Source organism: Crinia signifera, chromosome 11, assembly GCF_055691185.1.
Source record: "Crinia signifera chromosome 11, ASM5569118v1, whole genome shotgun sequence".
NCBI lineage: Eukaryota > Metazoa > Chordata > Amphibia > Anura > Myobatrachidae > Crinia > Crinia signifera.
In genome coordinates this window covers 73,896,744-73,909,053 of record NC_139227.1, presented here as the reverse complement: position 1 = coordinate 73,909,053, position 12,310 = coordinate 73,896,744, and positions in this window count along the sequence as shown.

Below are 12,310 nucleotides of genomic sequence, written 5' to 3'. Positions count from 1 at the left end.
ATACAAACCACAGTGCATATAGCATACCTCCCAAAACTTTATTGCAACAACTCACAGCAGCTCACAAACTGCTATTTTTAAATATTTTTAAAGGTACTTCCTCATCTTTACAGCCACTGCTACGTGCTTAGCTGCTACGTGAATCACGATTGTCCCCTCACGATTACTCACCATGCTTCGGGCTAGGTGGCTCACTGTGCTTCACTTGCCACAACATTACTAATGGTAATAGATGGTGGCGTGGACGTCAAAAATAACCCTTGAGGCTCGCTGTATGCTATGTAAATATCGTAGCGCAACCGGTGGCCGCAAAGATGAGGAAGTACCATTTTTAACTTGATTTATAACAGTAGCAACAGGCTAATAACTTAAGTGGAACATAGAAAATAACAAAAAACGGTCCATACAGTGCAACATAGAACATACTGTACGTTGAAAAAACTGCCCTTTGTTTGTTGTAATATAGGAGTATACTATATACAGTACCTTTAATGTTCTCACTTCCTCTTTAGTTAATCTTTTTCTTGCTCTTCTCTCTCAACTGAAGTCTGTATCATCACCACACCGATGCACTAAGCTTCAAAAGTGATAAAATGGAGAGTGATAAACAGTAAAACCAATCAGCTCCTGCCTCACATTTTTTAAACACAGTCTGTGACTTGGCAGGTAGGAGCTGATTGATAAATCACCAGCCAATCAGCTCCTACCTGCCAAGTCACAGACTGTGTTTAAAAAATGTGAGGCAGGAGCTGATTGGTTTTACTGTTTATCACTCTCCCTTTTATAACTTTTGAAGCTTAGTGCATCTGACCCGTGTGTGTTACTGTTTTGTATGTTTTTTAGTTGTCTATGAATATAAAACAAGGAGTGGCCTGGCTGCTGAAATCAATGACAGCACCACACAGTGACACACACACACACACACACACAAAAAAAACCCCATTGCAGTGCGATGTCCATCGAACCCGATCGCATCTTGTGGTGCTAGTGTCCCCTTTGCAGCACCCGATATTGCATGCCATCTTGAGATGGCACATCGGGTGCTGGAAGAGGGCGGCGTTATGTAGCGCTAGCGTTGTGGCGGGGGTCAGTCAGTGGTGGCGGCAGAATTGTTTAAACACTGGGCTGCCCAGTGGTTTATACACTTCTGCCGCCACCGCTGACAGACCCCCGCCACCCGCTAGCGCTTCTTGTGCTATATAATGACGCCGCCAGCGGTCCCTCCGGCCCCCTCTCCCCATACCGACGAAAAAGCGTTCCCTCCGCCTAACACCTGCGGATCGCAATCGAACATCGCATGTGGTTAAAAACCACATGCGATCGCTCCTGCGATTCAATAGATATTATGTGCAGCACATAAGATCTTGAGACCCGACATTCGACCGGCGTGCCCGCGCATCGCGTCGAATGTCCCCTTAAAAATGCATAAAATCATTTGATTTCTCGGCCAGATGCGGTTGAAATTGAAGGATTGCATGCGATATCTCACATATGTATGGGCAGCGTTACCGATGAAACATCCTGTGATTACCCATCCCTAATGACTGTGATCTGTAATGCTACCTAACATTCTGCAATCTCCTGCATTATGCTACTGGTACATAGCAACAAACCATAACTTTATGCAGAAACTTCAGTTGGAAATGAAGCTTGAGATAAATCAGGGTTGCCGACTCTCCCGGAATGTCCGTGACATCTCACGGACTCCCGGAAGAGGGCCCCTTTCTCCCGCAGCTCCGCTCTGTGCCTCTGCATTAGCTACTGCGCAGACACTAGACATCATCGATGACACGATGACGCCGCATCATCACGTTGGCGGCTTCATCGCCATTATCTAGCGCATGCGCAGTAGCCATCGCGGAAGCCAGGCTGAGACCTGGTGACCTCAATCAGTCACCTTCCGAGCGCTGCCCCTGCCCTGTCCATCAATTGGCCAGGCTTCCCCATCCACTGTTAAAGGGCATGCATACCCCACAGAGCCGATTGTATAGTGTATACAAAGCCTGAACTTTCCCTAATGTAGGGTACACACCAGGACGACCACCGTCGTCCACGACCGATAGACGACCATGGAACGATTTCCCTTGGACTTCCCGGGAGCTCCCAGGCAGTCCCCAGCAAACGATTAGCAAAAATTGTGGGTTTTTTTGCGGAACGATCTCGATCCGATCCCAATGCGCCCGTGATGGTCGTTAAGACGGTCGGATCGCTGTTTTTTTTTTTTTTTTGCAAGAACACATGCGACCGTCGTCAGATTGGCCTTTGAAATTTGAATGAAGGGGCTGGACTAGCAGAGGGGGATAGGAATAGCAGCAGCCATTTTAAACCAGTGTATTTCTGCTTTGTTACTAGTGAGGCTTGGTTTTTTTTTTTTTTTTGCAAGAACACATGCGACCGTCGTCAGATTGGCCTTTGAAATTTGAATGAAGGGGCTGGACTAGCAGAGGGGGATAGGAATAGCAGCAGCCATTTTAAACCAGTGTATTTCTGCTTTGTTACTAGTGAGGCTTGGTTTATACCTGCTGAACGCTGGACATAGCTATTTACACATTACTTTGTTTTGCCTGCCATTACAAAGTGTCTTTTAACCCTGCACTATGGAGAATGCAGTGATGGGTAGTCACCAGCAACATTACCTGCTCTATTATGCAGTGCTGAAGCTCAGGCGTCAGAGGGCCCAGCGCAGTAGAGAAAGATCATGCTGGACAAAGCAGTGGCTACTGCAGCGTCAGACTCGTTCGCACGTGCCACTGCTCAGGGACATCAGGGAAAATAACCCAGACGATTTCCGGAACTTCTTGAGGATGGATGATGCCACATTCCAGGAATTGCTGCGTCTGGTGACTCCCCACATCGAGAAGCAGGATACCGTGTGGCAGAGGATGTCTGCTGCAGATATGTAAAGGCTGCGGCCCACATGGCGCATGGCGCAGATGCAATGGCCCCGTCCCCATTGATGTGCGCCATACGCCATGTGAGCAGTGGCCATCACATGTAGTATAAAATACTGGAGGTTTCCAAGGCGCAAAAGAAAAAGAAAACAGAAAAGCAGCTCAATATAACCAAAAAAACTTGTTCAACCAAAACAAGTAAGACAATATTAGCTAAAACAGGGGTAAGGATATATTCAAGCGCTGTCTGTATGTGTTCTATTCACTTCTCCCGTCCTCGTGAGTCGATATGCGGAAAAAGAGAAGAAAGAACACAATGTGTGGGACTGTATTTTACTTTTCAAAACATACAGGGGGAATGGAAGTAGAACGTACCACACTCACAAAGGGAGTGTGTATATCAAATACGTAAAGGTATCTTTTTTTTCCCCCTTTCCGGTGATAGTATAGCCTTCACCAAATCCACCCTGGTGTCCAATAGAATTAGATTGGGCGTACGTTTTCACTCACAGGAGCAAGATGTTACAATACATATAAAGGTTTCTTTTCAAGGCAAGCGTACCAATAACTCACAATTGGCAGGAATTTTCAAAGCACATCTGGGTTTCTTTAGCTTGAAAAATTTATTTTTAATGCCAAAAATACAAAAATTAATAAAATACACTAAGACCATAGGTACACTGTAAAAAAATCCAAAGGTGGGTGATGGATGTAGAATGGAACTCACACTAAGTATACACCAAAAAACTCTCCGGATAAGTTTAAAGATGTCGGTGAGTGAACACCCGGTACCTTTGTTTCAATGTCCAGCATAAACACAGAATGGTCCAAAGTTTAAAAAGAGGTTGTGCTGATCCAGAAAGCCACCAACGCGTTTCGATTTAAAATCTTTTTCAAGGCTTGTCTCTGAAGTGCACTGCATTCATATTTATACCATAAACCAGGAAATAGGTGCTCCAGGAAAAGGAGGGGTCAAAGTAAACTTATCGGATAAAACATATCAAAACAGTATATAGAGGCAGGTAATATAAAACTTATTTACAATAGATGGCAGTAAGTGGTTAAAAAGTGCATAAAAACAAGTGAAACCACATGAGCCTTACGCCGGGTGTTACAAGAGCGCTCGTTCCGGAAGTTGTAGCTGGAACGCATAGCGCTATACGCTGGAACGCACGGCCATTTTGGAAAGTGACCAGTGCTATGAGTTATGCTCATTCAGGAAGCGTCTATGGAACGCACGACACTATGGTATGGAACGTGCGTTCCATACCATAGCGTCGTGCGTTCCATAGACGCTTCCTGAATGAGCATAACTCATAGCACTGGTCACTTTCCAAAATGGCCGTGCGTTCCAGCGTATAGCGCTATGCGTTCCAGCTACAACTTCCGGAACGAGCGCTCTTGTAACACCCGGCGTAAGGCTCACGGCATGGGGAGGGTGTTGCCGTAATGACGCGCGACGGAGGGACCACTCCGGGCGCGTTAAGCTCCAACCCCCCGCCCACCGTCACTCCTCCCGGCCGGCATCCCACTACATTAGAGGTATATTCCCTGCCCTGCTGTAAGACGCCCCCGTCACTACAGAAATATACAGTTAGGGATATTAACCCCGGATATCCGTGCGTTCCAAGTGTGTGGAACGCACGCCTGTTTTCATGTGGTTTCACTTGTTTTTATGCACTTTTTAACCACTTACTGCCATCTATTGTAAATAAGTTTTATATTACCTGCCTCTATATACTGTTTTGATATGTTTTATCCGATAAGTTTACTTTGACCCCTCCTTTTCCTGGAGCACCTATTTCCTGGTTTATGGTATAAATATGAATGCAGTGCACTTCAGAGACAAGCCTTGAAAAAGATTTTAAATCGAAACGCGTTGGATGGCTTTCTGGATCTGCACAACCTCTTTTTAAACTTTGGACCATTCTGTGTTTATGCTGGACATTGAAACAAAGGTACCGGGTGTTCACTCACCGACATCTTTAAACTTATCCGGAGAGTTTTTTGGTGTATACTTAGTGTGAGTTCCATTCTACATCCATCACCAACCTTTGGATTTTTTTTACAGTGTACCTATGGTCTTAGTGTATTTTATTAATTTTTGTATTTTTGGCATTAAAAATAAATTTTTCAAGCTAAAGAAACCCAGATGTGCTTTGAAAATTCCTGCCAATTGTGAGTTATTGGTACGCTTGCCTTGAAAAGAAACCTTTATATGTATTGTAACATCTTGATCCTGTGAGTGAAAACGTACGCCCAATCTAATTCTATTTGACACCAGGGTGGATTTGGTGAAGGCTATACTATCACCGGAAAGGGGGAAAAAAAAGATACCTTTACGTATTTGATATACACACTCCCTTTGTGAGTGTGGTACGTTCTACTTCCATTCCCCCTGTATGTTTTGAAAAGTAAAATACAGTGGCCATCACATACCTGCAGCTGAGACCATGTTGATGGTAAATGATAAAATAGCCTATTTTTTAAGACAGATCCTCAAAAACAGGAGACTCCGGATCTTCTATCAGTAAAGAACTGTAGAATTGACGGTACTGGGGGGGTTGAGAAGGCTGTGTAGGTGTTGACTGGGTATGTGTTGGAATTGTGCTCGACTGGCCTGGTACGGTGGCAGGCGGAGTAGGCACTGGTGATTCTAATGACAGTGGTGTGTCTGGTGCACTACCCATGCCAACTATTTTAGTGCCACTGTTGAGATACCCTAAACTGCCATTATACACCAACTCCATGCATAACTTTTCAAAAGTAAGTTGCTGGTCCGGAGCCATGTTGCGAACACACTCTGCCACATAAGTGAAGTAGTTGTCATGTTTGTCTGGGTTTCTTTGCAGGACTCGCTGTGCCCGCATCATAAATTCTTCATGTGCTGCTGCTTCTCCTTTTTTTCCTTTGCCACGCATTTTTTGGGCACGGGGGGAGTGGTGGAGTGGGTTCCAGGGTGGGTGGCGGAGTGCCTGCCGGAGTAGGAGCTTCGCTCGATGTGCATGCATTATCTGATAGGACAGACAGGTCTGGGGTTGCAGGTGGGTAGTCACCAAGCTGTAAAAAAATTGAACATGTTTACTAATCAATTCTATTTACTTCTAATTTCAGTTCCCTATCAGCGTGAATGAATGGAAAGTCATCGCAGAGGAGTTTGAACAGCGATGGAACTTTCCAAATTGCGGTGGAGCCATTGATGGCAAACATGTCCGCATAGCCCAACCTATCAATAGTGGTTCCTACTACTTTAATTACAAGGGCTATTTTAGCATTGTACTAATGGCTGTGGTGAATGCGAACTATGAGTTTATCTTCCTGGATGTAGGAAGGAATGGCCGTGCATCGGATGGTGGCACTTTCAAGGACACAAAGTTCTACGAAAGGCTCATAGCGAACACCCTTCACTTGCCGTCTGTCCAGGAAACTAAACAGGGGCTTAACTTTGTGTTTGTGGCAGACGAGGCTTTTGGCCTGCACGAGTATGTCATGAAGCCATATGCACAAAGGGGCCTGAACCATGACAAAAGGATCTTTAACTACAGGCTATCCAGGGCACGGCGTGTTGTGGAAAATGCTTTTGGCATCCTGGCTAGCAGGTTTCGCATTTTCCACACTGCCATTAACCTGAGGGTGGACAAAATTGACTGGGTTGTCACGGCGTGCTGTGTCCTGCACAATTTGCTCCGCAGAAAAGCCACACAGCAAAGGGCTACAGGCACAGCACTCCAAGAAGACCAAGATCTGCCAGAGGAGGTAGTGCAGATATCCTCCTTGCAAACCCCAACACAACACTTCACAGGGAGTGCAGGAGCCAAACAGGTGAGGGAAGAGTATATGGCCTACTTTAATGGGGAGGGGGCTGTGGATTGGCAAGGGGAATCAATTAGATAGCCCAAAAAATAGACTCACCTCCTGCGCCATGACTTCTTGGTTTTCGTGTTCGACCATCAGGACTACTCCTGTCCTCATCGACTCCTGGCTGAGGGTGAACGTCAACCTGTCGTAGTACCAGAGCGATGTTTGATACATCTCGTCGACTCCAGCACCAGACTTCTTTGCAGCCTCCACCTTCTTGTGTTCCTTTAAGAAAACCGTGCGCAGATTCTGGATGCGTTTCCGCACCCATTCTACATTGGCCTCTGGATGAAATGGGAGACTGTAGCGAGACAAGTCCTCCAAGGCTTGGTTTCTTTTCATTTTGTTCGAATACTCTTTTGACTTTGTTCGCCACAGGCATTCATGGGAACGATACTTCTAAATAAACCCTTCTAAAAATTCTTGTTCTTTTGCGTTGGACATTGGAACTGTAAAAAGATAAAACCATTTTAGTTGTTATATAGTTACTAGGTGATTCATCGCGCCCTACGGGCGCTCTTCACACTGTCGTAAGGGGCTGCGCACCCTTAACCTGTGTACGCAGTTATTGTGAGGGTTGGGTGGTATGGGTGGGGAGGAGGTGCTTGGGGGTGGTGTGGGTAGGGGAGTGGTGGCTTTGGGGATACTGTGTGTGGTGGAGTTGCAGTGGCGGGGTTGGGCCATGTGGGTCGTGTCATTTAGTTAGGTGCCGTGACGATTGTGGGTGAGTGAGGTGGGGGTGCTGTACTTGGGTTGGGGGTGCAGCAGTTGTTGGAGGTGCGGGGTGGGTGAGGGATGGGGTGTGAGTGTGTTGTGGATGGGGTAGGGGCGGGTATTGGTGTACTGCGGGTGCTGGAGGTGTGGTTGTGGTGTTTTGCAAGTGGATGCTGTTGTGCTGTGAGTGGGTGGGGTGGTGTGGTGTGGGTGGGGGAGTGGTGGGTTTGGGGATACTGTGTGTGGTGGAGTTGCAGTGGCGGGGTTGGGCCGTGTGGGTCGTGTCATTTGGTTAGGTGCCGTGACGATTGTGGGTGAGGGAGGTGGGGGTGCTGTACTTGGGTTGGGGGTGCAGCAGTTGTTGGAGGTGCGGGGTGGGTGAGGGATGGGGTGTGAGTGTGTTGTGGATGGGGTAGGGGCGGGTATTGGTGTACTGCGGGTGCTGGAGGTGTGGTTGTGGTGTTTTGCAAGTGGATGCTGTTGTGCTGTGAGTGGGTGGGGTGGTGTGGGTGGGGGAGTGGTGGGTTTTGGGATACTGTGTGTGGTGGAGTTGCAGTGGCGGGGTTGGGCAGTGTGGGTCGTGTCATTTGGTTAGGTGCCATGACGATTGTGGGTGAGGGAGGTGGGGGTGCTGTACTTGGGTTAGGGGTGCAGCAGTTGTTGGAGGTGCGGGGTGGGTGAGCGATGGGGTGTGAGTGTGTTGTGGATGGGGTAGGGGCGGGTATTGGTGTACTGCGGGTGCTGGAGGTGTGGTTGTGGTGTTTTGCAAGTGGATGCTGTTGTGCTGTGAGTGGGTGGGTGGGGGAGTGGTGGGTTTTGGGATACTGTGTGTGGTGGAGTTGCAGTGGCGGGGTTGGGCCGTGTGGGTCGTGTCATTTGGTTAGGTGCCGTGACGATTGTGGGTGAGGGAGGTGGGGGTGCTGTACTTGGGTTGGGGGTGCAGCAGTTGTTGGAGGTGCGGGGTGGGTGAGGGATGGGGTGTGAGTGTGTTGTGGATGGGGTAGGGGCGTGTATTGGTGTACTGCGGGTGCTGGAGGTGTGGTTGTGGTGTTTTGCAAGCGGATGCTGTTGTGCTGTGAGTGGGTGGGGTGGTGTCGTGGGTGGGTGTGGTGCCAGGGAGGTTGTTGGGGTGTGTTGTGGGTGGGGTAGTCACAGTTGTGAGGATACATGCGGGGTGTTTTCGGATGGGTGGTGTAGGTTGGTGAGGTGAAGGGGTGGAATGGTTGAGAGACTGGCAGTTGCGGGGGTGGTGAGGGTGCCGGATAGATGGGTGCATGGGTACCGCAGATGGTGAATTTGCCTGGTGCGCGGGGGGAGGGGGTCTGCGGTACCTGCTGCGGAACCCGGTGTAGAATGAGGAGGTGGGGAAGTGATGCTGGGGATGGTTTGTGGGTAGGGGGTGCTGGGAAACCTGCCAGGGGAAAGAGGAGGTATGGCGGTGAGAACAATGGAAGATGGGGGGGGGGGGGTTAGGGGGGGATGTTGGCGGGGCTGGGGACCTTGTGAGGGGGGAGGGAGGGGGCAGTGGGTGGGGGGACATAGGTACCTTAACCTGGGACCTATGTACTATAGCAGGTGACGGCAGAGGTCTGTGATCGGGATGGGGGGAGAGTGAGTGTCTGTGGCATTCAATAGAAGTAAATATTTGTGGGGGATGAAATGGAATTGAGTATGTAGGGGCAAAAAGCAAATGTCCAGATCCAAACAACATTAGTGGTAAGCAGAGAGCGGGGTCCCGCTAGCTGCTGCTTACCCTCCTTGTAGTATGTAGTGCAGAGTGTGGTCCGTTCTGTGCCTGTGCTGCCATCTGCTATGTGTGACAGCAGCGCTGAAAGCGTTACTTTCGCCGCCGCTGCTGGGTAGCGCCGGGGGGTAGGGGTCATCCCCCGGTGAGCTGTTTATTGCAGGGGCGCTAATTTGAAGCGGTGTTGACTGGGCCTCATCCCCCATAGCTGTTTACTGCAGGGGTGTGAAGCGGCGGGCAGCGTTGACTTGGGGGAGGGGGGGGGCATATCACCCGGTGATTCCGCTGCTTCAGGGGCGCTAGTGTGATGCGGCAGCCGGTGAGTGAGTTGGGGGGGGCGAGTGACCCGGTGTCATCAAGGGGCGGTGAGGGTGTCCGGAGAGCGAGGCGCGGGGGGGGGGGGGGGGCGGTGTGTAGCCGTGGGACCTGGTGTCATCAAGGGGCGGTGTAGCCATCGGGCGGTGTTTGGGTGTGTATGGGCGGTCATGGGGAGTGGCTGCCGAGGAGGGGGCGGATAATGTGGGAGCTGCTGTGTAGGACAGAGGGCAAGGGGGTGATGTGTAGAACGGAAGTGGCCAGGATTTGCAGTGTGGCTAACGGTGGACGGGCCTGTCAATCAGCCATGAAAGCCCGCCCACCGTTACCTACACTGCTTGTGAGTGACAGATCTGGCTAAATATATAAGAGATGTGAGTGTAAAAGGTGAGGTTGTGTGTTTTGTGAGTGGTGTAGGGTGCAGGAGTTAATAGAGATATAGGGTAAGTAGTGTGAAGCATGTGGCATGGAGTTGTGAGTATTGTGAGGCATGGGTCTGTGCGCACGCGCGTGTGTGAGTATTGGAGGCATGGATGGGTGTGTGTGTGTGTAGTTGTGAGTACTGGAGGCATGGATGTGTGTGTGTGTGTGTGTGTGTAGTAGTGAGTATTGGAGGCATGCATGTGTGTGTGTGTGTGTGTGTGTGTGTGTGTGTGTGTCTAAACCCCCACAATATAGTGTGAGATTACATGTTTAAGGGAGGAGAGGTGTGTTAGAAGAGGCGTTGTTGGTGAACTGTTATGGGGTGGTGTGTGGTACTTACATATGGTGGTGGAGAGTGACGTTTGGTGGCAGCAGGTTATGGAGAGTGTAAATAGATGTGGGGATGTGTAAGGTGAAGTAGTGTGAGGTGCATGTGTATTGCAGATGTGAGTGTAAAAGGTGAGGTTGTGTGTTTTGTGAGTGGTGTAGAGTGCAGGAGTTAATAGAGATATAGGGTAAGTAGTGTGAAGCATGTGGCATGGAGTTGTGAGTATTGTGAGGCATGGGTCGGTGAGCGCGCGCGTGTGTGTGTGTGTGTGTATTGGAGGCATGGATGGGTGTGTGTGTGTGTAGTTGTGAGTATTGGAGGCATGGGTGTGTGTGTGTATAGTTGTGAGTACTGGAGGCATGGATGTGTGTGTGTGTGTGGTAGTGAGTATTAGAGGCATGCATGTGTGTGTGTAGTAGTGAGTATTGGAGGCATGCGTGTGTGTGTGTGTGTGTGTGTGTGTGTGTGTGTGTGTAGTAGTAGTAGTGAGTATTGGAGGGATTCAGTACTGAATCCCGGCGGTCGGGATCCCGGCGTTCAGAATCCCGACAGCCAAAATGCCGAGGCCCCCACTACCCCATGGGGGGAGAGGGGTTGGTGGTGTAGTGGTATGGGGTGGTGGGATTGTACTTAGGGTCCTGTACAGTGGTGGTTTGCTGCAGCAGGTTAGTGAGAGTGCGGTAAGGGAGGAGAGGTGTGTATGAAGTGGCGTTGTTGGTGGTGTAGTGGTATTGGGTGCTGGGTGCAATAAGGCTGCTAAAGTTGTAAATGCAGCACGTACTGGGCTGCGATGGAAACCCTGGTGTGTTGAGGACTTTAGCACACCTATTATGGCACTCAGCACCCCATGGTGGGAGAGGCGTTGGTGGTGTAGTGGTATGGGGTGGTGGGATGGAAGTTTTACAGTGGGGGTCAGTGGCAGCAGGGGTGAGAGTGCGGTAAGGGAGGAGAGGTGCGTTAGATGCGGGGTTGGTGGTGTAGTGGTATGGGGTGTTGGGTGCCACAGTAAATGCTGCACGTACTGGGCCTGTTTAATACTTGAGCACACCTATTATGGCACCCAGCACCCCATGGTGGGAGAGCTGTTGGTGGTGTAGTGGTATGGGGTGGTGGGATTGTAGTTAGGGTCCTGTACAGTGGTGGTCAGAGGCAGCAGGGGTGATAGTGCGGTAAGGGAGGAGAGGTGTGTTCGAAGCGGCGTTGGTGGTGTAGTGGTATGGGGTGTTGGGTGCCATAAGCCTACTACAGTTGTAAATGCTGCATGTACTGGGGCTGTTTACTACTTTAGCACACCTATTATGGCACCCAGCACCCCATGGTGGGAGAGGCATTGTAGTGGTATGGGGTGGTGGGATGGTAGTTAGGGAGCTGAACAGTGGTGGTCAGCGTCAGCAGGGGTGACAGTGGGTTGGTACTTACTGTGAATTAGAGTGTTGGTCAGCGGCAGCAGGTCATCCAGAGTGCGTTGTGAGGAGGGGCTGGAGGGTGGCGCTGGGTGGCATGATGTCCAGGACAGCATCGTGCAGCGGCAGCTGTGGGCAGCAATGGCAGGCGGCAGGTGGCAGGCTAGCAGTGCACTGTGCACCTGCGATCCGGGCGGCTGTGGGCGGGCAGTGTGTGCTGGATCTGCTCTCTGCTGCGGCGTAATGTAGCTGGCAGCGGCTGGTGGTGCGCTGTGCGGGTGGCTGTGGGCGGACAGTGTGTGCGGAGGCAGCCTCAGCACTGCTGTCCGTCTGTGGATCCGGCCGGGTGTGGGGGGATGCGCCTTTGGACGGCGTGTAGTAAGGGGCGGGCAATGTGGGCGGAGCCAGCGAGACACAGTTCTGGCCGGGTGTGTGGGGGGGGGGGGCGGGGGGGGGGTGCGTCCTCGGACGGAGGGTATTTGTGCTGGGAGGGGCGGTGTGGGCGGCGGGAGGGGCGGTGTGGGCGGCAGAGAGAAGGTGAAGGGGGTGGGGTTGGGGGCATGCTGTGCACCCGTGGGGCAGAGGGGGTGGGGGTGTTAGTGTGATGTTGTCAGACTATGGTTACGGTACCTGA